We start from the raw sequence: 27,333 nt of genomic DNA on the forward strand, positions 1-27,333 counted from the left end.
GTCTTAAAAATGTGATAGCTTTTACACTAACACTACTCCTTCTTGCATGTTGATGATATAGTTTTTCCTGTGTATAACCTCTGTTGTGGACTATTCTTAAGTTATTTTTATTTTAGATCCTACAAGAGTTGTACTCCTCTCTTTGAAATTTTGAATAGATCATTTGTTGGGTCTTCAATAATATATTAGGCACGTTCTATTCATCATAGGAAAGCTCAGTATAGTTCTATTATAAGAAATTCTACTTGATGCCTTTGAATTTCAAAACATTACTTCTGCTATATCAATGCCCTGTTCATAAAAATCTAAACCTTCTAAAAAAAGGCTTTTGTAAAATATCATGCTTAGTAATACTCTTAGAACTTTATATGTGGATATCTCCTATAGGTTTTTTGAAGATTTTTCGCATGAGAGCTATTTTGTGCCATTCTGTACAAAACCCATATCATTAGATAGATATCAAATTGACGAATCAGATTGTGACTCATTGGGACACTAAAAAAAATCAAGGAAGGAACTCTAATATCATTAGTTTAAAGGAAAATCATCATATGTTCACAAGTCTTTATAGCAAGGGAACATTACAGTAAAATTCTGAATCTACTCTTCACAAATAAAAGCCTAATCTACACTAAAGTAATTATTGATCCTTACAAAAATAAGAATTCCTACACTTTGAAAGTTAGTCTATAGATGCAAATCAATACATGATGGATATGCAGTCATTAGAACCAAGTCTCCATGGTAATTAGTTGATTAAGTTTGAATCTCAAATGTAGGATAACTCAAGTGGATGAGTTGGAACATTAAGGAATATTTTTTATTAGGGAAAAACTAGTCCTTGAAGGGGATCCAAAACCCTTTACAATAAAATGTTTAAGGGGATGTGGTACCCCACTAAAATAAATAGCTACAATAGAAAAAAGTATTACAAGACAACAACCCAAAACAAGAAAACAATTGACAACTAAAATAAAGTTAAACAAAGATCCACTTGCCCAAAAGTTAGCACAATGTTAAAGCCACACATAACATAATGATTCTATCTATCAAGGAGACCCACGAGATTTAGAAAGGCTCCCTGAACCTCATCATTGGGTTTTGACTTTGCTCCCATAGCCACTACTATGGGTTTTAACATGGCTCTCAAAAACATCATCACCCACAACCTTAGAAGATCAATCATCAAAAATCCAACTAAAAATTTGGGGTTTTGGAATGCTCCCAAATTTTGAATTGGATTGCACAATTATTTTGGTAGGATTCCCAAGTCTTTTAAAAATCACATACCTCGTAGAAATGATCATTAGAAAGTGATCTGAAACTCTAGGGTTTAAGAAGACTCCCCAAACCTCCATGGGATTTATTTTGGATCCCACAACCATAATGGGATTTTTAGAGGATCTCCAAAAGAACACAATTTTTTTTAAAGGATCCCCAACCCTTCAAAATGGGATTAAACTTGGCTCCCATAACAATGTCACCAGCAAAAAAGAGACCCCACCAATCATCCATAGTTGTAATGTGTATTTGGCATTTTTTTCAATAAATTCCCTATGTGAGCAAAATCATGACTGATTTATCATATCTCTATTTTATGCAATCTAAGATCACTTTTCATGGTTTTGTTTGATCAAATACACATGGATTCTTTTCCATGGGTTCCTGCAAAGAAGAGGGAATATGAGTACGATTATGGTTAAAAGTCTGACTATCTGTCTCAAACTTATAGGTGTGTTCTACATGTGACTTGGTATGGTACCTATCTTATTGATTCAAAGCATTCACCCTTGCACCTCATCAACCTTGTAAAGTTTCCTCCACACTGTCATTTTATTGACAGCAATAATATAGCATGAAGTTCAAACAACCTTTTAAAGATAAAGATTCTATACAAATAAATCATATATGTTACAGTTTAGACTTTGCTAAAAGAGATTTAAGATATGCTTGGGACTGAATGGCTCAGTCGCCACCTGCTAAAAAAGTAACATTACCTACAGTGTTATGCTTGGGACTGAATGGCTCAGTCGCCACCTACTCCTTGTAGCTTTTAAAACCTTCAATGATCACCTTGAGTGCATTACTTAGTGATTAGCCTATTGCATAATATAATACAAGTGTTTGAACTTAAACACAACATTGTTGGAAATATTGATGACACGTGCACATCAATTAACATGCTTCTGAACATGAACAAAGAAGCAAGCCACATAAACACAGCACCACCAAAACTACAAAATAAAATCATTGGTAGTTATTTTAAAGCTATATCATGCTAAAAACTTATGCAAGGTAGTAGCAAAATCATGAAAAACAATCAATATAAAAAAGCGCATTCTCTTTGTAACATTTTTGACTGGAGATAGATTCCTGATTCTTGTTTGACTGGAGGTAGATTCCTAATTCTTTTCCTTAGAACACTATCATCTTCAAAATCCTATATGAAATCTATATGACCGTTTCATTTCTTCAATATGCCCTATGGATGTCCCTATCTAACTATATATCTTTTAATTGCATATAATAACTAATTTATGTGCTTTTTCATGACTATGTAATTTATCTTAATTTTTCGACTGTGTTCAAGAATTATTTTGTTTTCTTGCAATTTTAGGTATGGATTTTATGATGAATGTCTGCGAAAATATGGAAATGCAAATGTATGGAAGTATTTTACATATCTCTTTGATTACTTGCCACTGACAACCCTTATTGAAAGCCAGGTAAAGAAAAAGATATTATACACTATTTTTTTGTTGGTACCCTGTGCAACACAACAAACTTGTTCTTACTATAAGAAAATTTAGAAAACTTGCCCACAAGCTGAGTTAATATTCACCCAAGACTGTGCTAACTCCAACATATGGCTGAATACATAACATCCTCTTCAGTTAGGGTCCAATAACATGATTGTCAAGGCCAAATCACTTGAGTATAACAACATACATATACAACAATTTGCTACATTACAATATCCATGAATACATGCATGACTCTTACTAAAATTAGAAGAGAGAGAGAGAGAGAGAGAGAGAGAGAGAGAGAGAGAGAGAGAGAGAGAGAGAGAGAGAGGGAGAGAGAGAGGTGCAGAAGGAACTCATGTAGGTACCAATAAATCTAATTTAATACTTGTACACCAGTCCCTAACAGTGCCTTGTCACACCACTCAATCATGTGGTACTCTTAGGTCTGCCTCACTATGCTTGTGGACATAGTCACATAGCCCAAACAAGAACACAAGGCATACAAGGAGGTATAAGCATACTTAGACCAATCAATGTATATAGAGTGCAAATAAATCATAGGCTTATTTAAGAGAAAACATGGAGCAACATAAAATGAAGCAATGGCCACAATGCAATATCTAAACACACTCAATCAACCAATACCCAAGAGATGCTATTCATACTACTAGGACTTTGATGGTTGAGTATAGTGCATAGGGAATGTCATCACATGGCCATACATTTGTCAACTATCCTCACAAGTCACCCATTACCTTGAGGAAGTGCTCATGGTATTATGCTCATGGATTTAATTGTGAAACTACCCTCATAAGTCACCCATTGCCTTGAGGTAGCACTCTCGGTATTCTTGGGGATTTAATTGTGAAACTACCCTCACAATTCAGCCATAGCCTTGAGAAACTGCTTATGGTGTGGTCGGGGATTCTATTATGCATATTGACCTCAGAAGTCACCCATGGCTTAAACTTTTCAAAGAAGGTAACAATATAAACTCAAAAGACTTGATTGGTCTTCACCAAGAGTGCAGGTCCCAAGATGATCACACAATATAATAACATGACTCCATTGGAAAACATGCCAAGAGGGTGGATCTCAATAAGATCTCACATTACCAAGAAATATCCCAATATATTAATATACCAAATCACAATATCCACAACATCTCATAGATCCCCTTTTACAAGCAAAGGCAATGTGCAACAAGCATACTCAGTTGGCATCTCAGCCAAGAGTATGAATCCCTAAGTGATCCAAAGTACATTTCACATCACATAGCCATATAATAGCATATGTAAAGTTTAAGTGTATTACCGCAAAGAATATAACCTCAAAATGACAAATGTCCAATCATGCACATATGCACACTCAATCGACCTGTGATAGACTGAAAATTACAGAGAACTCAATTATTGGTGAAAATAACATTAATGATCAATGAATAAGTATTTTAAGGCATCAACATTTCTTATAATAACCCCATCCCTTCCAAAAAGTTTAAATTCTTCTAGATTATTCAAAATGGCAACATTTGGACGGTGTAATCATTCTTATATATTCAAATGTTAGGACATTGACGCTTTCATATCTGATCACCATTTAAACCATCATAATAATGATGTAATTAAATATATGCATTTAAATAGCATTTAAACAAAAACAATGAGTATATATCAAATCTCCGAACCAGATAATAACAAAGCATTATCAACAACAATATGTCAACAAATCAATAACCAAATAATTTATGTGCTTTTTCATGACTATGTTTGACTCATATAATTGTGATCTCTCTAGCACTATGATGTCATTTAATATGTCTTGCTAAAACTTGTAAATTTTGTTCCTTTTTCCATGTCATATAATATGTCTTGTCTTGTAGCTTATATGTTTTGAAATTGATATTAGGCCTTGTAGCTTGTATGATTTGATTGCTAGAGAGCTTCTATAGCTAAGCAAGAAGGTCATTGCACGAGTTATATAGTTGCATGCTCGGGTATGAAAATTGCATATTTTTTAATCTAATGTATATTTTAACTAGACTTTTAGCTTATATGTTTTGAATTTTTTGTTAGGCCTTGTAGCTTGTATGATTTGATTGCTGGAGAGCTTCTACAGCTAAGCAAGAAGGTCATTGTACAAGTTATATAGCCACACGCTCGGGTATGAAAATTGCATATTTTTTAATCTAATGTATATTTTAACTAGACTTTTAGCTTATATGTTTTGAAATTGCTGTTAGGCCTTGTAGCTTGTATGATTTAATTGCTGGAGAGCTTCTATAGCTAAGCAAGAAGGTCATTGCACGAGTTATATAGCCACACGATCGGGTATGAAAATTGCATATTTTTTAGTGGCTTAATGTTGTAAGGTCTCTTGAAATAAGACCTTCAAGCGGTTGGTCAAAGTTTTACAAATAATCTTATCCAAAAATTTGCCTAGAGCAATTGACTGAATATTATAAAAGGTGATTGGATTAAATGTCTTAGGAATAAAGTCAAAGAAAGTATGTTCAAAATATTAAAGTATTTAGCTAGGTCTAAGAAGATTTGTGTACTTTTGATAGTTTTTCTTAGTTTGTGGAAGTTGTAGACCGAAGTTTTCATAGCTCAATTTTTTCTTCTGCAAAGAACAATCATGTTAGATAATATAAGTGAAGAACAAAACAGGGAGACAATCGCTAGATTGTGGTCTAACTTGAAAAGAAAAGGTGATGGAAAATGTTATTGCCCTTGCAAAATTTGTAAGGGCTTAAATCGTAGAAGACTGCTAATCAAAATAGCTAAGAGACATTGTAGGGAGAATGGTCACATTGAAGGGGGCCATGACTATCATCCACTGGTAATTCGTTCATTATATCATTTTAACAATTTATATACATATGAAATCACTTGATGATGAGTTGATGATCATGGTTTATTTATGTTAATCAATTTTATATAGGTTGATCTCCCTAGGGAAGTACATGATATGAACCACAACAATCCAAAGAATATACTTTTCAAAGTGGAGGAACATGGAGGTGCAAATATCCAAGGTGAAGATAATGATCCCATGGAAGATGATGATCATGCACCAAAAAACACAATTGAAGATGATGGTATAAATACATTGATCCATGACACATTTAGTCCAAGCATATCTAATCATGATGATGATGATAGCCTCAATGTACCTCTACTTGAGAAGGCATACGAGCCCCTATATAAAGACTCCCAAACAACTCTTCTCTCTGTTGTATTATTTTTGTTGAACTTGAAGGTTATGAGTGGTTTATCGAACATAACAATGTCACGTATGTTAAGGTATGTCATAAATGTCTTTATAGTTAACAAAGGATGAATAATGTACCACTAATATTGTTTATATTAACAACTTATATTTTTTCCTGTAGATTGATAGGCGAGTTTCTGTTACCATCATCAAATATTCTACCTCGCTCATATCGAGAATTATCTGCTGTTATGAAAGATATTGCAATGGAGTATCAAGCAATACATGCTTGTCCCAATGATCATATTATATATTATAAAGAACATGAATTTGCAACACAATGCCATGTATGTCATATGAGTAGATATCAAACAGATCGACTACCAAAAAAGGTGCCTCAAAAGGTCTTTCGTTACATCCCCATTATTCCACAAATGTGACAATTATTCAGGTGTAGTAGCTTGGCTCAATTTATGGATTATCATGCACATAATAGAAGTCGAGATGATATTATTTGAATCCCTGTAGATGGTTTGGCATTTATGCACATAGAGGAAAAGTGGCAACACTTCAAAGAAGAACCTCGTAATCTCAGGCTTTCATTGGCAGCGGATGGTGTCAATCCATTTGGAGAGACGAGATATGTTTACTTTGTGTGGCCTATTTTTGTTATCAAGAATAACATTCCTCCGTGGATGTCAATAAAGAGGGAGCACATTATGTTGGCAATGATTTTTCTAGGTATCTTATCATTTGATAGTTATTAATTTGCATGTACTTACAAATCTTGCAGTAAAACAGTCACAATAATTATGTAATGTTACTATTCATTCAAGTAGGTAAATATCAAGTTAAAGATATGAATTTATATATTGAGCTTATTATCAACGAGTTGGTGGAGTTATGGAATGGTGTCACTATGTATGACGTGTCTAGACTAATAGGATAAAGACAATTTCAATTCCATGCAATACTTACATGGACAATACATGATGCCCCAAGGCTAACACATTTTTTTGGTATGTTATAGTGAATTCAAGTTGCGCACGATAATTCTAATTATAAAAATCAACATATTTAATAATCTAATTATATCATTATCTTGTAGGTCTTCAAACAAAGGGAAAATTTGCATGTCCAGTTTGTGGTCCAAAAATGAAATCTCGTCATTCAAAAAGTTTAGGAAAGCGGGTGTTTGATGAGAGTAGACACTTCCTCCACAGGAATCATAAGTATCGAAGTACGAAAAAACATATTTTCAATGGGAAAGAAGAGACTACATCAAAGCCACAAAGAATGAAACCTCGCCTATGGAAGTTGGAATATAATAGAATTAATCGTCGAGGTAATGCCATTCCACCTAATGGTTTATGTTTGTAATTTATATATTTCTATTATGATTTTTGTTTACTAATTGTGTAATTGATGGTCATGAAGGTCGTCAAGGCAGTATTGACAACCTTCCAAAGGGACTAAAAGCTATCCCAGACAATTTAGCAGGTTTCCCTACTATGAGCACTTACAAATTGTGCATTTGTTTGATTCTATGCATATTGGAAAGAATATAACAGAGACATTGCGGAAAATATTGGATGGAAGGCGTGACAAAGAAAAGAAATTTAAATTTTGTAATGAAATTCATGAATCCAATCATGCATTGAAGAATTTCATTCACTCAAATAGCAACAGAGATCAGATTAATATAAGTGCCCTTCCTTGGTTATTAACGAAGTAGCAAAGTGATGCCATAAAAGAAGTCATAAGAAAAATTTGATTTCTCACAGGATTTGGTGCGAACATAAACAATCTTATATTTTAAAAAAAAAAGTCAATTTGGGCCAAGGCTCAAAATGCATGATTGGCATACTTTCATCAATGTAAGTTATGTTCTTCTGTATTTACAATATATTCATAAACTACGTGTATTGTTCGTTATGTTATGTTAGAAAATAATGAAATGATTGGTTTATAATTACTGCAATATGTGCTTCCTCTATATCTCCCAGAGCCCTTCAACAATAATATCAAACAAGTGATATACGACCTTGGAAAATACATGAGGTAAGCAGTAATATTTGTTCATTTTTTTGTATATATTTATTATATTCGTGATTTTTTTTTCTTGCCATGTAATCTATTGTATATTATTTTGTAAAGTCTCGTATCTATATATTTTTTGTGACTTGAATCTCTTAATGTAGGTGGTTGTCATCTAAAGAAATCCATAAAGAAAATATAAACTATTGGAAGAGAAGAATTCCTCATTTACTATGTGAAATGCAAAAGTTCCTACCTCCAACTTTTTTCAATGCACACGAACACTACCTCATACACCTAGTTGAGGAGATTGAATTGTGTGGACCTATACACACTAGGTCAATGTGGATGGTTGAGAGGCACTTGAAATCTTTGAAGGCTTTGGTTTGACAAGGAGCACATCCTGAGGGTTCTATGGTAGAGGGATATATGGTATACTATAATATGGTGTACATTACTGAATATCTTCCTAAGTTTGCATCAAATATCCGTGTAGATCGCATTTGGGATCTCGAGCCTTTTAAAAAATTAGAAGGGGAGTACTTGATGGGAAAAGGTACATTGAGGAAAGTGAGAGGTAATAAATTATAAGATGTTATTGTAATAAATTATTTCTTAATTTTCAAAATGAATTGGTATTAAATTGTCTATTTTTTTTTGTACAGGTGCTCAAGAGTGGGATGCACTACATTTGTATATTGCAAAAAATCTTGATTGGATGACGGTATGGATTGAACAATGTCAACATTCTGGTTAGACATTAACATGGGAAGGTGTATCTTCATTAGTTAAAGAATCTCATTGTAATGGAGATTCCAATGTTACGCAAAGGGAAATAGATTTAGCATGTGGTTTAAGAGATTTTCAGGTACGTACAAATTTATTAATCACCCATATGTTTATCAAATCATGATATAATAATTTTGACATGTTTCACATATTATTGCAGGTTAAACACCACAAGGCTATGTTCTGTAATGGTCAAAAATTTCGTGTCAAAGTGTTGGATGACACAAAAAAAACTTGTGATTCAAGAATAACTGTAGTCTTTCAAGTGACTAATATTTCATCTAGAAATGACTTACATCCTCGAGAGTCTGAAAATTGATACTATGGCATTTTGGATGATATACTAGAGTGTGACAAAAGGGAGCTGAAACTAGCACAAATAGTATAGCTTCTATCTTTGCATGGACGCGTGGGCTTGCACACAGGTATGAGCACCTAGTTTAGAAGTTCAATTATTAATGGGTGATCCACATTCTATTTATGGCTTTGACCAACATCTACATGATAGTGTATCCACTAACTTCTTTCAGATCTAACAAGCATTCATCCTAAGAATGATCTAGATTCACTTCCAGTATCTTCTCTTTGTTTAATTTCTTTTACTGCTTTTACGGCAGGCCAAAACTAGATGAAAATCCAAGACTACTTGAATTTTCAGAGAAGCTAGAAGCTGCTTATGTAGGAACTATTGAGATAGGGAAAATGAAAAAAGATTATTTAGGATATTTAGGCATGGCAGAATATTTTTTATTTTGTTTAGACTAATACAATAATATTTGACATTTTGAAGTGTCTATTTGTATTTTTTTATTATAAATATAGGATGCATACATCTCCTTGTAAAAGCTGATGATAGAGATGAAATTAATTAACAAATAAGTCATAAAGGGCTTCATTTGAAGCATCATGAGAAAATGCTCATAGTTTCATGACTGAATGCTTCGTTGAAGTCTTTGTTTTAGTTTTTTTTTAATTTCAAGATATAAACATCTTTTTGTGAAAGCCGATGGTAGAGAGAAAAATAATTAAGAAGCAAGTCATAATCAGTTGCATTTGAAGCATCGTGATCAAATGCTCATAGCTTTGTGACTGAATGCAACAATAGGTTCTATGTTTTGTTGCTAGAAAAAACAATCATTTATCACTTTGTATGTGCTTCCATGTAATATATTAATAATATCTTTTATCGGCATGCTTTTGTAGTATCTGTCAAACTATTGATGCTACTCACAAACCGAGTAAAATAGAGGAATACTGTGAAATGTTTAATCTAGGAAATGTTTGTAAGGTATGTAACGAACTAGGAACTATGATGGTCATTTAACTTTTCCCAAAGAGAAACACTTGCCACATGCCATATTAGTAGCCAAGGATTTAGTTTTGAGTAAATGGTTACACAAAGTTAGAGTGTTATTTAAATTTAATTAGATATAAATTAATATTCTTAGCATTCAAAATTCCAACTGTCAGTTTAGTTCATTCCTGATGGTGATCTGTTGGTGTTAATTCAGTTCAAAAGGTAATTTATGGAAGACCCAGTTTGATCCATCAATCTATCATGCAATATTTTGCATAATTTTTTCTCAAATTGTAGGATTTTATGCTTTGATTGTGAACAGGACTTAATGTTAATTCTTAACATCATCACCGTAATTAATGTGTTGTTATATTCGATGGATTCCATCATTGTAATTCAGGCAGTTCAATTTTTCATTATAGAACTAGTTGTTTTGTCACTATGTGCTGCTCTATTTTTCTCTGTTCTTTCCTGCAAGTCTGGCTTCTATTTTCTTGGCTAGATGTATGTAATAGCAAAAATTCTACAAGCTACACTCACCATGAAGAAGGTCATATGCAATACAACCAAAAGAAAGCCTATGATATAAATATAAAAATGAATACTGAGATAGAAATTATTCACTCAAACATATGTTAAACGGATAATGACTTTACAATGGCTTCTAGGTAGTTCTGCAACAGAATACATGCTTTATCAAACTTGCAACATGCACAATACGTAATGATAATTCTTAGCCTTTATTACTTGCATATTCATAGCTGTCAAATTGTTTGCTTGCTCTCACTTCTTTGAATGCCGCATGATGTGACAATTCTTTCTTTTTTGCCATAGGAACAAGGGAGTGATGACACAGACAATAGCAGGTTCGGCTCTTTGACTGCATACTAGGTAATTTCCCCAATTCTCAAGAATTCAATTTTTTGACACTAAATGCAGAAGTTATAATTACTAGGCTTTACGAGCCTTGTATATTTGAATGAGCATTTTCTCTATCTACCAAATTTTGAGACTATGTCTTTGGCCAAATATTAACTTGTTCTCTTCATACAGCTGAATTCATATGTATGAAAATTTATTGAGTACTTGACAAGTAAGTTTATTATTGCCCACAAAAATGGTAATTTCTTTTGGTTCAACTTTGATATGAGACAATCACGACACTCTCTACTTGGATTTCTTATGTTGTAATATTATATCAATTATTATGCAGCATTTGCTTACACTGTGTGGATCCATCAGTTTTATTTTAATTGTGATATACCTAATAGAGTATTGAGTGTAGATAGTTTATTTGGTGAACAACTTTTGCCTGATTTAATTGTGGACAACCATATATGCTAATTGTAGCATCGATTTGGTGGAGCATTTTATGTTCCTGTTGTGATGATAGTTTGTATGAGTACTATATTGCTCAAACAAATATAATGACAAGAGTTAGAGACTAATGAGAATGATAATTTGGGTCAGCATGTTGGTGTAAGATTGCATCCAGTGTATCTATTATAACTTTTAAAAACATGTAACTATATGAAGAGAATGGCTATAATTTGTATTTCATAAAGAAAACTATAAGGAGTTTTATTGTTTATTTCTCCACTTTTCTCCTAAATTAATTATAGAATAATATAAAAGTTAGAACATTCAACACTTCTTATTGATGGTAGGAGACTGCTTTTCCATTGATAAATAAGTTTCAATGTCACCACAAATATATATAAAACATCTAGGATAGTAAGGACTAGTGGAGCCATGAAAAAGTATAACAACAATGCATCATAATTTGCAATAGAAGGCAACACCATTCCCCTTTTAATTGCTGAGACCAAAGTTCAAACACAATACCTTAGAAACATTACTGATAATCCCTCCCTACCCACTCCAAATTTGATTCAAAAAACATAGAAAAACCTTTCAAACAAGCTTACTTCCAACTAAAGAGATAAGTTTCATTTCTTGTAGTCTCTCTCTTTCTGTTTGGCTTTCCTCTGAGTCTTCTTCTAGAATCAATGCTTGAGGTCTCTCAAGAGTTGCATAAGTAATGATTTAATAGTAAGTCTCCACAATTTATAAGAATTCTTCAGTTGATCCTTCTAGAATCGATTGTTAAAGGATTTTTTCATCAATATTTTGAAACACACTCTGTGATCCATCCTTAGGATGTGATGCAAAATGTTGATGAAAAATTGACTCTAAAAAAACTATGATTTACATGGACAGGTAGATCATTATTTTCTTGAGTATTTTGAATCACCCAATTCAATTAAGAGAAAGGGGATTTTAGGGATTCAACTTACAATCTAAATAATTTGAATTACCCAATACAATTAAGAGAAAGAGGATATCAGGAATTCAACTTATGATTTAGATAGGCCAATGCAAGGGTGTAGAGCAAGTTAAAAAGAGTTGCGTATCCTGCCAGTACTCCAGTGGTCATCCAGTACCAGTAGCTTTCAGGAAACAATCCACAAGCTTCTAACATTGCCACACCGCTGCAACAATAACTGGTCATCACATTATCATAACATTTCTCAACTAAAACACAAAACAAACATCAGTGCCCCTTTCTAATCTATATATGTTATAACATAGTTACAATCCTAACCTTCAGCCAACGCATTGATAGATATTCATTCACTGCAATGGCATTTTGAGAATACATGAGAGGAGATATCCAGTACCCCCATATCCACCAGGGCTTGATGTCCTCTGCAAACACAAGATCCGCGAGGAATGTCAAATTATTTCAAGTCTGGATTACTAGAATCTATTCTACTTTGTTGACAATGGTATGGTACCTTTGGATACAATGAATCCACCAAGGACTAATACAATCAGTAGTACAAATGTTCCAAAGGTGTTTTCCACAAGCTTACTCCATCTGACTATAACAATTAAATGAAAAAGCAAGAGAGACATTTGGTGTAGGACGAATAAGAGTAAAAATTGTCAAAAAAACATGCATGAGGGAATGGATTAGAGTCATCAAGTGCTGAATTGATGGTGCTATGAGGAAATGAATGGTCTTGAATCTAATACCTTTGGGGATTTGGGGTAAAGCCAATGGTATAGTAGGTGAGAATGACCCATATGGAAGATTCCAAGAGTGAGAGAGGAACTCTCATGACCCATGTAGGAAGTGAATAAGCCCAGGCAAGATACAACTTTGAATCTCTCTACTTGTAGAACATGGGAAGGTGAGTCATAGTAATAGAAAGCTCTATAAATCCGTTGAACATGATGTTAAGCAGGGTGAAAAATAGAGCACCGAAGTAAACAGACACAAAATATTATTTTTTTGTTTTACTTCTTTTACCGTCATAATTGCGACAGCAACCCCAAAAATTGTGACGGGGTTGCCATCACATCTATAGCAACTCCATCGCAATTCCCAGGGTTGTTGTCACAATTTTGATGACAACCACAGCAATTGCGATGAAGTTGTTGATTACGACGGCAACCCCAGCAATTGCGATGGAGTTGTTGTAGATGTGACGGCAATCCCGTCGCAATTGTGACAGAAAACACAGGAATTGTGACAGGGTTGATGTGCCAATAAGGTGGTTGTATAGTGATGGATTGGCATTGCAAATGTGATGGCAAGGGGTAGACATCATTAATTGTGACTAAATAACTATGACATCAATTCCTATCACAGTGGCGACACATTGCTGTCATAATTGCGACACATAGCCATCGTAAATCGATGCCAAATATATTAGTGCTTTTACCAAGGAAAAATGCTCCACGAATAGTGTTCTTCCTATCATCAATACTTCCTACCCAATCAGCATCAGTGAACACCTTTAAGTCCAAATTATCTTCAAGTTTGTACCACAAGACATAGTCTTTAGTACCTTTCAGATATCTCATGATTCTCTTGATTGCCATCATGTAATTTTCTTTGGGATTTGTTGAGAATCTTTCCACCACACCAACTGCTAATGCAATGTCTGGTCCTTCTTTGATAAACAGTCTACTATTATCATTTCTTCTTTGAAAGCCAATTTGTATCAAGTAATTATGAAGTCTTTTATATGAAGATCTGGGAGCTTTCTTGAGACCATATAATGCTTTGTGTAATTTTCAAACCATGTCTCTTTTTTTAGGATCTTCAAAACTTTCTGGTTGTTTAATGTAGATGTCCTCATCAAGAATTTCATTCAAGAATGTAGATTTAATATCCATTTGATACACTTTAAATCTTTCGTGTGTTGCATATGTTAGTAGAGTTCTAACACCTTATAATCTTGAACAAGAGAAAAAAATTCATCATAGTCAATACCTTCTTCTTGAGAATAGCCTTTACACACCAATCTTGCTTTGTTTTTGGAAACGTTTTCATCTTCATTTAGCTTGTTTATAAATACCCATTTTGTGCCAATTACATTTTTATCCTTGGGTCTAGGAACAAGTGTCCAGGTTTTGTTCTTCTCTATTTTTTCTATTTCTTCATTCATTTCTTCAACCCAACATTCATTATTTAGAGAATCTTTAACATTTCTAGGTTCATATTGAACAAGTAAACATGTACCTTTTAATTTTCTTCTTGTCATTGTTCCATCATATTTTTCTTTAATGATCTAATTAGGTGCATGATGCCTTCTAACATATCTTGCTAATAAAGGCTCTTTGGATTTGGAATGAGTTCCACTATTTTCATCATGAACTTCAATATCAAGCTCAATTTCCACTGTCTGCAACTCAGGTCTATTAGACTCGGTTTGAACTACCTGGTAGCTTTTGACTATGATTTAGGTCCTTTAGGCTATGACTCGATTTGCACTATCTGCAACTTGGTAACTGTTGGAGACTTTGGGGACTCAGGGGTGAAGCTTCCTTTCTCTCAGATAGATTTGGCAGGGTATCAAGTTCATAGTAAACAAATTTTCTATAATTCTCTGGCTCTTTGCTAATTTCTTCTTCACTCTTTTTTTGCAAAACTCATTAATTCCCACATGTGCAATTTCTATGATTTTATGAGTAGAAAAATTCAGACATTTGTATGCTTTAGTTCTGTAGGAGTCTCCTAAAAATATGTCTTCATCACCCTTGACATAAAATTTTCCTTTTCTAAATTCTTTCAAGATATAACATTTGCTACAAAATACTTTCAAGTAACTTGCATTAGGTTTGTAGCCATACCATAGTTGATAAGGAGTTTGATTTGAATCTTTCTTCAACTATACTCTATTTAAGGTATGAACTGCAATGCTAATAGCTTCCTTCTAGTATTTGATTGCAACATTTTTTTCAATCATCAATGTTCTTGCACAGTCCATGATGGATCTATTTCTTCTTTTAGCTATACCATTCTGTTGTGGAGTACCAGGGGTTGATACTTGTCTTTTGATCCCTCTTTTAATGTAAAAATTATTGAAATCATTGGAGATGAATTCATCACCTCTATCTAATATTAAACATTTAAATCTCTTTCCAGTTTCTTTTTCTACTCTTGCCTGATACCACTTGAATTTTTGAAAGGCTTTAGATTTTTCTTTCAGATACATTACAATCATCATTCTACAATAATCATCAACAAAAAGAATAAAAAAAAAATTCCACTATAACACTCTATTCCAATAGCTCCACATAAGTTTGTATGCACAAGTTCTAATACTTATTTTGACTGATAGTTCTTTCTTTTAAAACTAGTCTTTCTCATTTTACCAATTTGGCAATTTTTGCATAGACTCATATCAGGCTTCTTCAAACTAGGAATACCTCTTACTCTTTTATGTTTTCTTATCTTAACCAAATTATCAAAGTTTACATGACATAATATTTTGTGCCATAACCATCTTTCTTCTACTTGAGCAATAAAACATGAACTTTCACTAAGATCAAGATAAAATAGATTACCTTTTGTTTGCTTGCCAAATCTAACTAGATTTCCTTTTCCATCTAGTAGTTTGTCCTATCCATCCATCAATTCTACCTTAAATCCAATATTATTCAATTGTACCACACTTAGTGGATTATTCTTTAGTCCTTCAACCCAATAGGCATTTTCACATACAAGTTCCTCTGACAAAGAAACACATCCTTTTCCTTTTATGTTACAAGCTTCATTATTTCCAAATCTCACACTATCTCCATCATAATATTCCATGTGCTCAAATTTTATTTTGTCTCCAATCATATGATTTGAACAACCATTGTTAATCATTCATGTATCATTTTTTGTAACATGAGAGATAAGTGTTATTTTAGCTCCTTCATCATTAGATTCATATTTTACCACAATATATACCATTTCATCTTCACTATTATTAGAATCTTTAGCCATAAAACAAGATTTCTTACCTTTGTCCTTGTAGTTCTTATAGTTCTTGTAATCCTTCTTGCTTTTGTGCTTATTGCTTTTTTTTCATCTTTTTTTCTTTGTTTGGACACCTTGCAACAATGTGACCAACTTCTTCACAAGAAAAGTAGATCAGAGGAAATTTACCTTTGTACTTTCCTCTGCCTTTGGAATACTTTCTTGCAAGTAGGGCTTCAACAACTTCAAGATCACTATCTGAGATTTCTTCTCTTTCTTCTTCTTCACTTCCTGATTGACTAGGATTTGATTTCTTACTCTTTTTCTTGAGTGAGAGTCTACTTTCAAATGCAGACTCAATACCTTTTGAGCTAGGAACATAGTTATCAATGTTATGTAACTCAAAATTTGTTAATCTTCCAACAAGAGCATCCAAAGATATTTTAGTATTTTGATCACATCTCAATAAAAGACACTCTAATTGCATAAATAGGAATAAGAGTTCTAAGTACCTTTCTTACAACTATTTTTTCTTGAATGTCTCCTCCATATGCTTTGATTGTGCTCACACTTGCTTTGATACTTTCCACATATTTTGCAATGTTCTCATCTTCTCTCATTTTCATCTGACCAAAATGATCTCTAAGACTTTCAGCCTTAGCTCTTCTTACATTGTCATCTCCTCCATAAATTCCTTTTAGTTTGGTCCACATTTTATGAGTAGTTTTACAATCTTTTACTTCATCAAATTTAGCATAACTGAGAGTAGATGCAATATCAATCACCATGATGTCATGATTTTTTTTTTTTAGCAATATCTTCAACTAATAATGTTCTAGTAGGAGTCTTGTATTCAACATCAATATATTTACAACTTGAATCACTGATGGTAGCCAAATGTAACTTCATAAGTCCTTTCCATGCTACAAAATTGTCTTTGTTCAACTTGAGAATTTCTCTTCTATAAGACATCCTGATCTTTAGCTTAGGTCCTTGAAACCTTCTCTGCAAGCACCAAAATCTTTGATACCAATTATTGGAAATATAAGAGGAGTAATTGAGAGGGGAGGGTGAATCAATTACCACTAAAATAAATCTTCATGATCGCTTTAGATGTGAGTACAAAATAAAATCTAAAAATTGAATATTGTTGATGCTGGACAAACACACATAAAATGTTGTAACTCGATAAATACTAAATATACTCGGTAAGTACTTAACATGAAAATCTTAGATGTTATCTCTAATTACCATTATATTAACTGAGATCCAAACACATAAAAAAAAATAGAATGAACACAATTGACACTAGGATTTAACGTGGAAACTCAATTTGGAAAAACCACCAATTCTAACTAGTTATTGTTTTCACTCTTCTGAAGTGAGCCCTGTTAGGAGCCAACCCTGTTAAAGGTTACAAAACACACTGTTAGGTGTGACCCTGTTAAAGGATTTAATCACCCTATTAGGAGTGGAATTGTTAGAGGTCTTTAGAAAATTTAATATAACTACCACCTTGTTAGAGGTTTTAAAAATAGTTGTTAAGCTAGCTCTATAAAGAGATTTAGATCATTGTTATAATGGTTAAAGAGTAACAATGAGATGATCTGATTTTTGATGTAACTAAATTTCTAATTATAGATCTCTATTATGGCTTGTACTTGATCCTTCCTAATTGAATATATCTTTTCAGCTCCATAAGGATATTTTTCTTATCCTTCTAATTTGCTTCCTTACTGTATCATTAGATCTTGAAAATCTTCCATGCATTCACACTCTTACACACTTTCAAATTCACAACTTGACCTTATACTTATATCATTCATATTGTCAAGTCAGCTCATATACAACTTAGAATAACTAATATTCATTACCTCAACTGGCTAGAACCAATAGATAAATTAATTAAACTCGATATGTCAAAACAAGAAAATACTTTGTTAGCTGAACCTGCTTGGTAGATACTAAATCAGAAATGATTTTCTATGTTAACCAAGTGAACTCAATTAACACTACATATTCACAAAGATCCTTTGGTAACCAAGTGAGTTTGGTTAACATTGGTTCCCTCCAACATTTCCTTCATTAACTGAGTGAGCTTGGTTAACACTCATCTTCTACAAACTTTCCTTTGACACCCAAGTTAACTTGGTAGACACTGCCTTCTGAACTAGGAAAATATCGAAACACTTGCTAGACACAGAAAACTACCTTCACTACCTGAGTGAGCTTAGCATGCAATGATTGATAATGATATGGAATTTGTGTAGCATGAAAAACAATACACAATTAATCAATTATATCCAATGGTTATTTAGTCTACTATGTACAACATATTGTTAGAATTCTCTAGAATAACTAAAAGAGGGGTGAATCAGTTATTCAAGGTCTAGATGTAAAAACAAAACTTTTCATGTTGATGCTTGGTAAACCCATATTCATAAAACTTTATTATGCATGCATCCATCAGATCATACAATACTTAAACTATGTAGGTTAATGTCCTAGGTTAAAGAAACTTTGCAAAAATGTAAACATGAAACATAATAGATTCAATAACACATTTGATAAAAGGATTTTATGTAGAAACCCAATTTGAGAGAAACCACTAGTAAGATGCTACTAATTCTCACTCTTATGAAGTGATTCCCTATGAAAGACTAACCCTATTAAAGGTTACAATACACACTATTAAATGTGACCTGGTTAGAGGATTTCAATAACCCTATTAGGAGTGAGCCTTGTTAGAGGAATTTAGATCATTCACTTGGAATGTCACTTGGTTAAAGGATTTATAGATGATTGTTAGTTCAGCCTTAATCTAAAGGATTCACCCTAGACTGATGCAATGATTAGAAAGTAACGGTAAGGCTTGATCTAATAATAAACTACAACTCACTTGCAGAGTACAGATCTTTGTTTTAGTCATCCATCCTGCTTGGCTTTCACACACTTTAGCTCTAATAGCTTGTTCACCCTTCAAGTATTCATATTTTTAAGCCTTTTTTCTCTGCACATGAATTGTAGTCTCTATTTTTTAGTCATTGAATGAAGCAATACCCTAGGCTCATTTTCTTCCTTAGGTTCTCGAACATAACAAACTTTTGTTGACAATTAGCTAATGAGGATATGTAATTATTGTCATTTATGGAAAACATGATGTACATGCTTACAAGAAAGCTCAAAAATAAAGATACTTAGCTTTTGGTACTAAAAAAATTGTCTAAGTATGAATTTGGTATACAACAGTGTATTATTTTACTGTAACTTGTTGCTAACATCATATTATGACTAGTGAAGTTAGACGGAGATAGTATACATGTTGATGATGACATGTATAACCTCAAAAGTTAGTACAAATTGTATGGAAAAGAGATATTCATGTTTTATTAGTGAAACAGGTCAGCGGAATTAAAGGAAAGAATTTTTTTTTTACAAAATAATTACTTGTCCAATTAGGGTCAACATCCTAGATGTTTACTCTAAGTTGGAAAACTATATTATGGTCTTAGCCGACCTAGCAAAAATTTGTGTAAAGGCATAGTATTTACAAAAAGGACATCTTGAGATAAGAAGTGTAATTGTGATGTAATTTGTGCAAGTATTGTGATATGTGAACTTACTGTAAAAGCAATATATGTTAAGTTTGTGAACCTATTTTGTGATCCAAGATCAAACTAAGAAAGAATCTATATTCTAGAAGTCTAATTACTTGTTTAGGAAGTGAGCTCTTCTTGTAATTGGAAGTGCATATTTGGGTAGTGAGTTCATCTTACATCTACTATACCACAACTCCTAATAGGGTTAGCACAACTCCTAATAGGGTTGGAATCTCCTAACAGGGGCTCTCTATACTGAATTTTCTCATTGACTCCTAATAGGGTCCATCATCTAATAAGGAACTTATATATCAGTATATTATCTAGTGGGTATCACCCCCACTGGGGTATTCCTCTGGCTAGGGTTTCCCTAGATAACAAAATATGGTGTTATTAGTTATCTTTGTACGTGGTTGTTGTTACTATTCAGAATTACTTTGTTACTTTATTATTTATGGTTTAAAGTAAGAAATAATATCTAGTTGGTGACTAAAGTTTGTAGATTACTAATTCATACCCCCACCCCCTTTCTCAGTAATCCCTATTTCTAACAATTGGTATCAGAGCTCAGTTACTCAGAAGAGGCTTAATAGCTTGAGTAAGATCCCTATGGATATGGAACAGTTAATGACAAACCTTGAAGAGGCACTTGGACAAATTTATCTCCTTACTAAAGAAAGAGATAAGTTGAAGAATAGATCTGAAGACTCCAAAGTATGCATTGGACAACTAAAGGAAAAACTTGAACATCTCAAATCCAAGCATGAATCTACTGAATCTAAAACTAGTGATGATGATTATTCAAAGTTGAAGATAGAGTACAAGATCTTGAAGCATGAATTGAAGATTACGAATCTAAAGTTGACTTTGAGGAATGGTCCTAGCAAAGTTGAAAATCATTTGAAGACTAAGAATGTAGATCTTATAGAAAATTTGGCAAAGAAGACATTTGAGATTGAAACATTGAAAGAAGATCATGAAGAACTTCATAAATACAATATCATTGCGAAAGATGAATTAACTTAGTGCAAGCAACAACTTGAGAAGCTGTATTCTAGCAGAGAAAAGCTTGATAATTCAATGGCAATATAGAGACATACTTATGATAAGACTAATGTCGGTTATCTATTTAACATTTCTACAAAGAAACCTGAGATTAGATTAGATATGAAAGAAAAAGATAAATTTGATGATATGATTGAATCTAGTCAATCTTTTGATAAACATGAAGAAGTTGGTGTTAGAAGTAGTAATCTTCCCTTGGTTGTATTTATTTATTAAATGGGATAAACCAAGGTATCCCTTATGTATTTTATCCTTTAGTAGACATGTGAAGGACAATCCTTCATATCATCAAGCCTTTGACCAACCCTTATCCTATCCTCTCACACACATCCTCCTTGTGACAAGTGTCACCTCCCTATTGGTGCTAAACAAGCACAATCCATGTGCTCCCCTTGGAGTGCATCCTAGCCCTCACTCACTATCTTTCCATCCTTGCATCTTGGCCCTCCATTACTCTAACCCTTGGCCCATAAATTGAACCCTCTCCCTTCACTAAAATGAATCCACTAAGCCTCATCTTTCAAAATCCACAATCCTAGTCCTAGGGATCTCTGAAACCCATCTTCCACCAATCTAACTCTTTGAAACCCTATTGCATCAGCTTTATCTTCCCATCATCCCTCCCCTCCTCCTAGTTTCCTTTTATCACGCTCCACCCCTTCCCTCCTCCCCCCAATCTTGGAATGTCTTAAGCTTGCTTCCTCTTGTGCATCTGATCTTCCTTTATCATTCTCCCATAGTGAGAGTTTGAGTTAATTCAGCCCCTTCTCTTTGCCAATCTGAGTCTCCTTGCTTATCCTAGATTCTTATACTTTTCAAGAAGTCATCGAGCCTTGCCTTCTCTCTCTCTGCCACCTTCTTGAGGGGGCATCTCATAGTCTAGTCTCACCTTCTTATCAAAGACTGGGGAAACCTTTTTGCTAAAACATCATCCTCGTGTCGTCTCCATTCGAACTTCTTTGAAATAGTGTTGTGTCAACACTATGTCAAAGAGGGGCAAAATGTAGACACCTAAATTCGATTACACTTCTTTGAAAATCATATTTAGCTATCTCTAAAGGCATCATTAATTAAATTCCTATTTATTTAATCCTTTACCATCCCCTAGCTGATTAATTTAATTAATCATCTATACTCCTAATTGATAAATCAAATAACCCATTATTTATCAATTAATCCTATTCTCCTATCTAATTCCAAATCCTAAATTTATTAAAATCACTTTAATAAATAAAAACCCTCAAATCTAATAACCCCTAAGCTATCCTAAATCCTCCATTTATCCTAATCCACCCCATCCACCCATACTAACTTAGCTTAGCCACTAACTCACCCACCCTCATGAATGTCATCCACTTGCACATCTCTAACATCCTTAATCTAATCCTAACCCAAGCCTAATCCCCCCCCTAACCTTGTCACATTCCCTAAGTGAGCTTAAGACTTTCCTAAGCCAAACCAAAGTCTCCTCCGTCCAAAAATATCCCAACCATAAGCCTTCAATGCTCTTACAAAGCCATAAATGGCTCTTACATCCTCACTCATGACTCTTACATACTCAACCACCCTCATCAAGCCTTTGACCAACCCTTATCCTATCCTCTCACACTCATCCTCCTTGTGACAAGTGTCACCTCCCTATTGGTGCTAAACAAGCACAATACATGTGCTCTCCTTTGAGTGCATCCTAGCCCTCCCTCACCATCTTTCCATCCTTGCATCTTGGCCCTCCATTCCTCTAACCCTTGGCCTATAAATTGAACCCTCTCCCTTCACTAAAATGAATCCACCTTCCATGCAAAGTTATAATGCTATTTTGAGAGCTCATAAACTACCAAAATACCATTATAATGGCAAAATCACTCCATGACTTCATTGTTGAAACCTTGCCTCATTCACTCTATCCATCCATCTAAGCTTGAGCTATACTTTTGAGCATGCATACCTTAAATTGGGGACATATCTATTGCATCATTGTGTTATACCATTTGGAGCTTACCATTCTTGGTTTGCCTCCATTTGTGGTGATAACAAATCGGTCCTATCTTAAGTGTTAGCTTGCTTAGTATTGTTAATGCTTTCATTTAATGGTTAATATTCAATTTTCACTACTAAACTAGGTGATACAATATTATTTTCTTGTCCTCTATTCCACATGTGAGGATAACTCCTTTTTTGTAATTATTTTATTAAGAAAAGTAGTTTATTCCTCCTTATGAGGATATTGAAACTTTGCACACACTTATTTTGAATGGTGGCATTCATAGAAATGGGAGTTACACATGCAACTCCTTTCTCATCGCTATAAAAGATATGCCTCTCTCATTCTTCAACAACTTCTTCTACACATCTTCTTGATGTTATTGTAATGAGCTAATTTGCTCCACAATACTTCTTCCTCCTCTCTCTTTCCTTAGGCTTATTTGCCACATTCTTAATATTACACAAGGGGTTTTCTTTGCTTTCCCCTTTAAAAATCTCTTGTCTCCATTCTTGTTGATCCATTGGGAAACATATTTGGTTTATGGTATCATTCTACACATTAAGCTCTCTTCGATTATTTTATTACTTTTCATTTTGCTCGATTTCTTACAGTTGGACAAGAGAAGGAAGCTGAAATATTTGATGAACCAAAGCAAGTGGAATCTCCTAAGGAAACCACATATGAATTTAGAGGTAAGTTTTTATCATGTAGTGAAATAGGTCATATGAAAAGAGATTGTACAAATAAGTCATTTAATCATATTATAGAATTTTATTGTCATAATTGTCATGGTATGGGTCATAGAGAAAATGATTGTAGCAAACCTAAGTATGATAATATGTCATGCCCAAATTTTCAAGAGCAAAACACAACTAACAATTTTTTTTTTAAAGATAATCATAGGTGGTTGACACTTTACAACAGAGGAGTTATCTACTAACACTGCTCTTATGAAAATGTTCTAATTACTAGGCTAAACATATCCTAGTCCTAGTTGGGGTCTTAGATAATATAAGAACATGTTGCCAAGGCTTGCATCAATTCTATGACAAGAAGTCCATTTTTGAGTTATCAATTATTCTTATAATAAAACATGGTAAGGGCCCTAGATCAAATATATAGATGACCTTGAATACATTTATAATGTGCACTAGTTGGTACACATCCAATTAAAGGGTAGTAATAGGGAATCAAGAATAATATGTTAAGAGATGAACACACTTAGTTACTAAATTTCTTGGTTTAATTAGGTTTATAATCTAGTAGACAATGTCATAACATGAGTTGTGTAATGGAATTCACAACTTCACAAATGCTATCTGAGCATGGTTATAGACCCTACTTGCAATCAAATACTTCATTGGTAGCCTTACATTTTCTTATTGTATCCAATTCTAATTGTTTGTAATGACATACTATCTATGTACTATTAGTAATTTAATTAAGGTTATCACTTTAGCCATCACTAATACTTGATTTTTTCTTTCTAACTTAATTTCTTCCTCAAGCCAATCATCCATGTTGTATAATTACATCAAATAGGTCATTCATCTATCACTACTATATACATATATAAAAAATTTAAGCTACTAGCACCAAATTTTCCTATTAATGAGCTAACCATTCAATACTAGCTCTAACTATCTATCATTGCCCTCAACACCTCTTAATTTTATCTATGTTTTATACTTTCCAACTAAATCTTTCTCATTCCAATCCCCAATTTGCAACTAACAAAATTGACTTTACACTAACCATTTTATCTTACTCTTTTTTTTTCTCCTACAATTCAATTTATTTTATTGCTATTATTTTAATTTATTTTGTACTTGTTGTTTAGTTTTTCTCACATAATAACTTAACCTTCAATTTATTATTACTAATACTAACAATTATTATAACATCATTTTTAGATAATACTAAGTTTATCTTGAATTTAATTTCTATAAATATTAAATTTCAACCTTTTTAAATTTATGCCCGAAGTTATATCTTGATAACCATATTCCTTCCTAAATCATCTTGCAATTATAGGCTAATACATGCTTCTCACCTCTTAACCCCTTTATTCATATAATTAAATACCTAGTCTAATACAATTAAGGCTATAAAATTTCTAACTCATTCACAAACTAATTTAAAAGCTCTTGACTACAAGCTATATCCCAACATTACTAACTCCCTAAGTCCCTTGCTAACTACCACTAGCATATGAGTCTTACAAAAATATAATCCTACTTAAGATACACTTGCCCACAAATAATCTGGACATTACCTTTTTAAGACATTGATACTAACCCCTGAACATTAATATGATCCACACTAAAAGGAAACACACTTTACACAAACAATTAAAAAAAAAAACTTTAACTACCTACTACTATCCTACCTACTCCACACCCCCCATCCCATCTTAAACTCTACTCCTTTCCCCAAGGTGGCATCTACTACTTGCCCCACTTTCCATGGTGGCCTTACCAAGATGGGATGGCCCTCTATGCATTGGAAGGTGTAGGCACCAAGGTGGTGAGATTTGACTTGGGTCTGCACCTTTTTCTTGACCCAAAAGGCACTAATGATTCACTTAGGAAAGGAGGCACCTAAGGATGGATGCCCTGACACGTGTCAGGGTGATGGGACCCATGAAAAGGCACCCATATCTCTTCTAACATGCAAGAAAATTTTCAAGCGTATCTCTTCCAACATGCAAGCAACTTTTCAAATCAACACCTAGTATAGGGTGGTAAGACCTTTACTCTCCATCCTAGCATATGGCATTGTTTTTAAATAAATCCCAAGTTTGTTTATTATTATTTTTAATTTTTTTATTGTTTCATTTGTATTTAAATTAGGATTAAGTTTCCTAAGATGTGACATATCGCTTTTTTTTTTTTAATTTTATATATTAACCCTTTTTATTGGCATGATGGTGACAATGAAGTCACATGACTCACTTGAGTCTCTATTTGCAATGTCATTTGATGTTGTTAAAGTTCTTTTCCCATAGGATAAATGTTATGCTTATAATATTTAGTGTACTAGATCTTAGGAATATTCTATTTATTATTATATTGCTCTGTATTTCAGGGGGAGGGTTTATTTCTTTTCTCCATACATTTTCTAGAGAGGAAATGAGCACATACAGGATTAGAGTTTTAGTGGTGACTTCCATCATAAGGTTATTATATTTATTTTCTTTCTATTCACATCATAATTTGATGATTAGCTTGATATCATTACCTACCATGAAAATGAGTATACCAAGGTTGACAATGTTGTTAAGATTACTTGAAAATTTTGGAACATAAGCTTGTATCCTAAAGTTTGTTCCTACAAGTTAATTGCTAGACTACATCATTCTCACCTATTACATTTAATTAAGATCCATTTAAACACATCTGCTAGAACAATCCTTATAATAAAAATTTAAATGAATTTACTTAGCCAACCTATTTATGCAATGGAGCTCCTTTTTATGAGCAATCATAACTAAATGCATTTTCCATCTATGGCTCAAGAATGAACATTCCTCAAACAATGTCTAACATTTTCTATGAGGGTTAAAACATTAAACTATCTATTGAAATGGGTTATCTTGTAATGCAATTATTTCATCAAAGACATTCATCTCTTCATTTCATTACATATGAATTCTCATCTCAACATAATGATCCAAGCTATACTTTCACAAGCCTTACATTTCTAATATGAAATAATACTTCAACAATACAAATAAGATGTAGATTCCTCCATACAATGAAATGCACAAATGACATGTTCTCCTTCATGTAACATCACAATGAGAAACTCCAAGCTTTTCCCATGAAATCACTACTCAAGCATAAAATCTGCAAATACATCACAACAAAACAACAAGGACCATGGGTGCTTTCCACCCAACCATAGGCCTCCAAAGAGACCACTCCTACGCTAGGAGAACAAGGCTCAAACTGGGGTTCACATACAAACTTTCAAGAACATATACCTTACAACTCAAAGCTTGAACAATCCCATCCCAAGGATAAATCACAATGGTTCATCAATGAAACCATAACATAGGGTGAAGGTGTGCTTTCCAAATGGAGATTTGCAATAAAAAATAATACCGACAATAAACAATTTTCATGCCCTTTTGGGGCTTTCACCAAACATCAATTTCATGCCCTTTTGGGGCCTTCACAATCATACTCCAACCATACTATCATTGGCTATAACTCTCTTGGAGCCCATACTCCATAAACTTTATTTATACATCATACTTCCCTTATCACCCCCAGCAAGATATGAATGTTCATGGCATACAATGGAGCCCATACTCCAAGGTTCTCAATATATCTTCA

This window comes from Cupressus sempervirens, chromosome 7 (assembly GCF_028749045.1).
Source record: "Cupressus sempervirens isolate cs-2001-9-10 chromosome 7, ASM2874904v1, whole genome shotgun sequence".
NCBI lineage: Eukaryota > Viridiplantae > Streptophyta > Pinopsida > Cupressales > Cupressaceae > Cupressus > Cupressus sempervirens.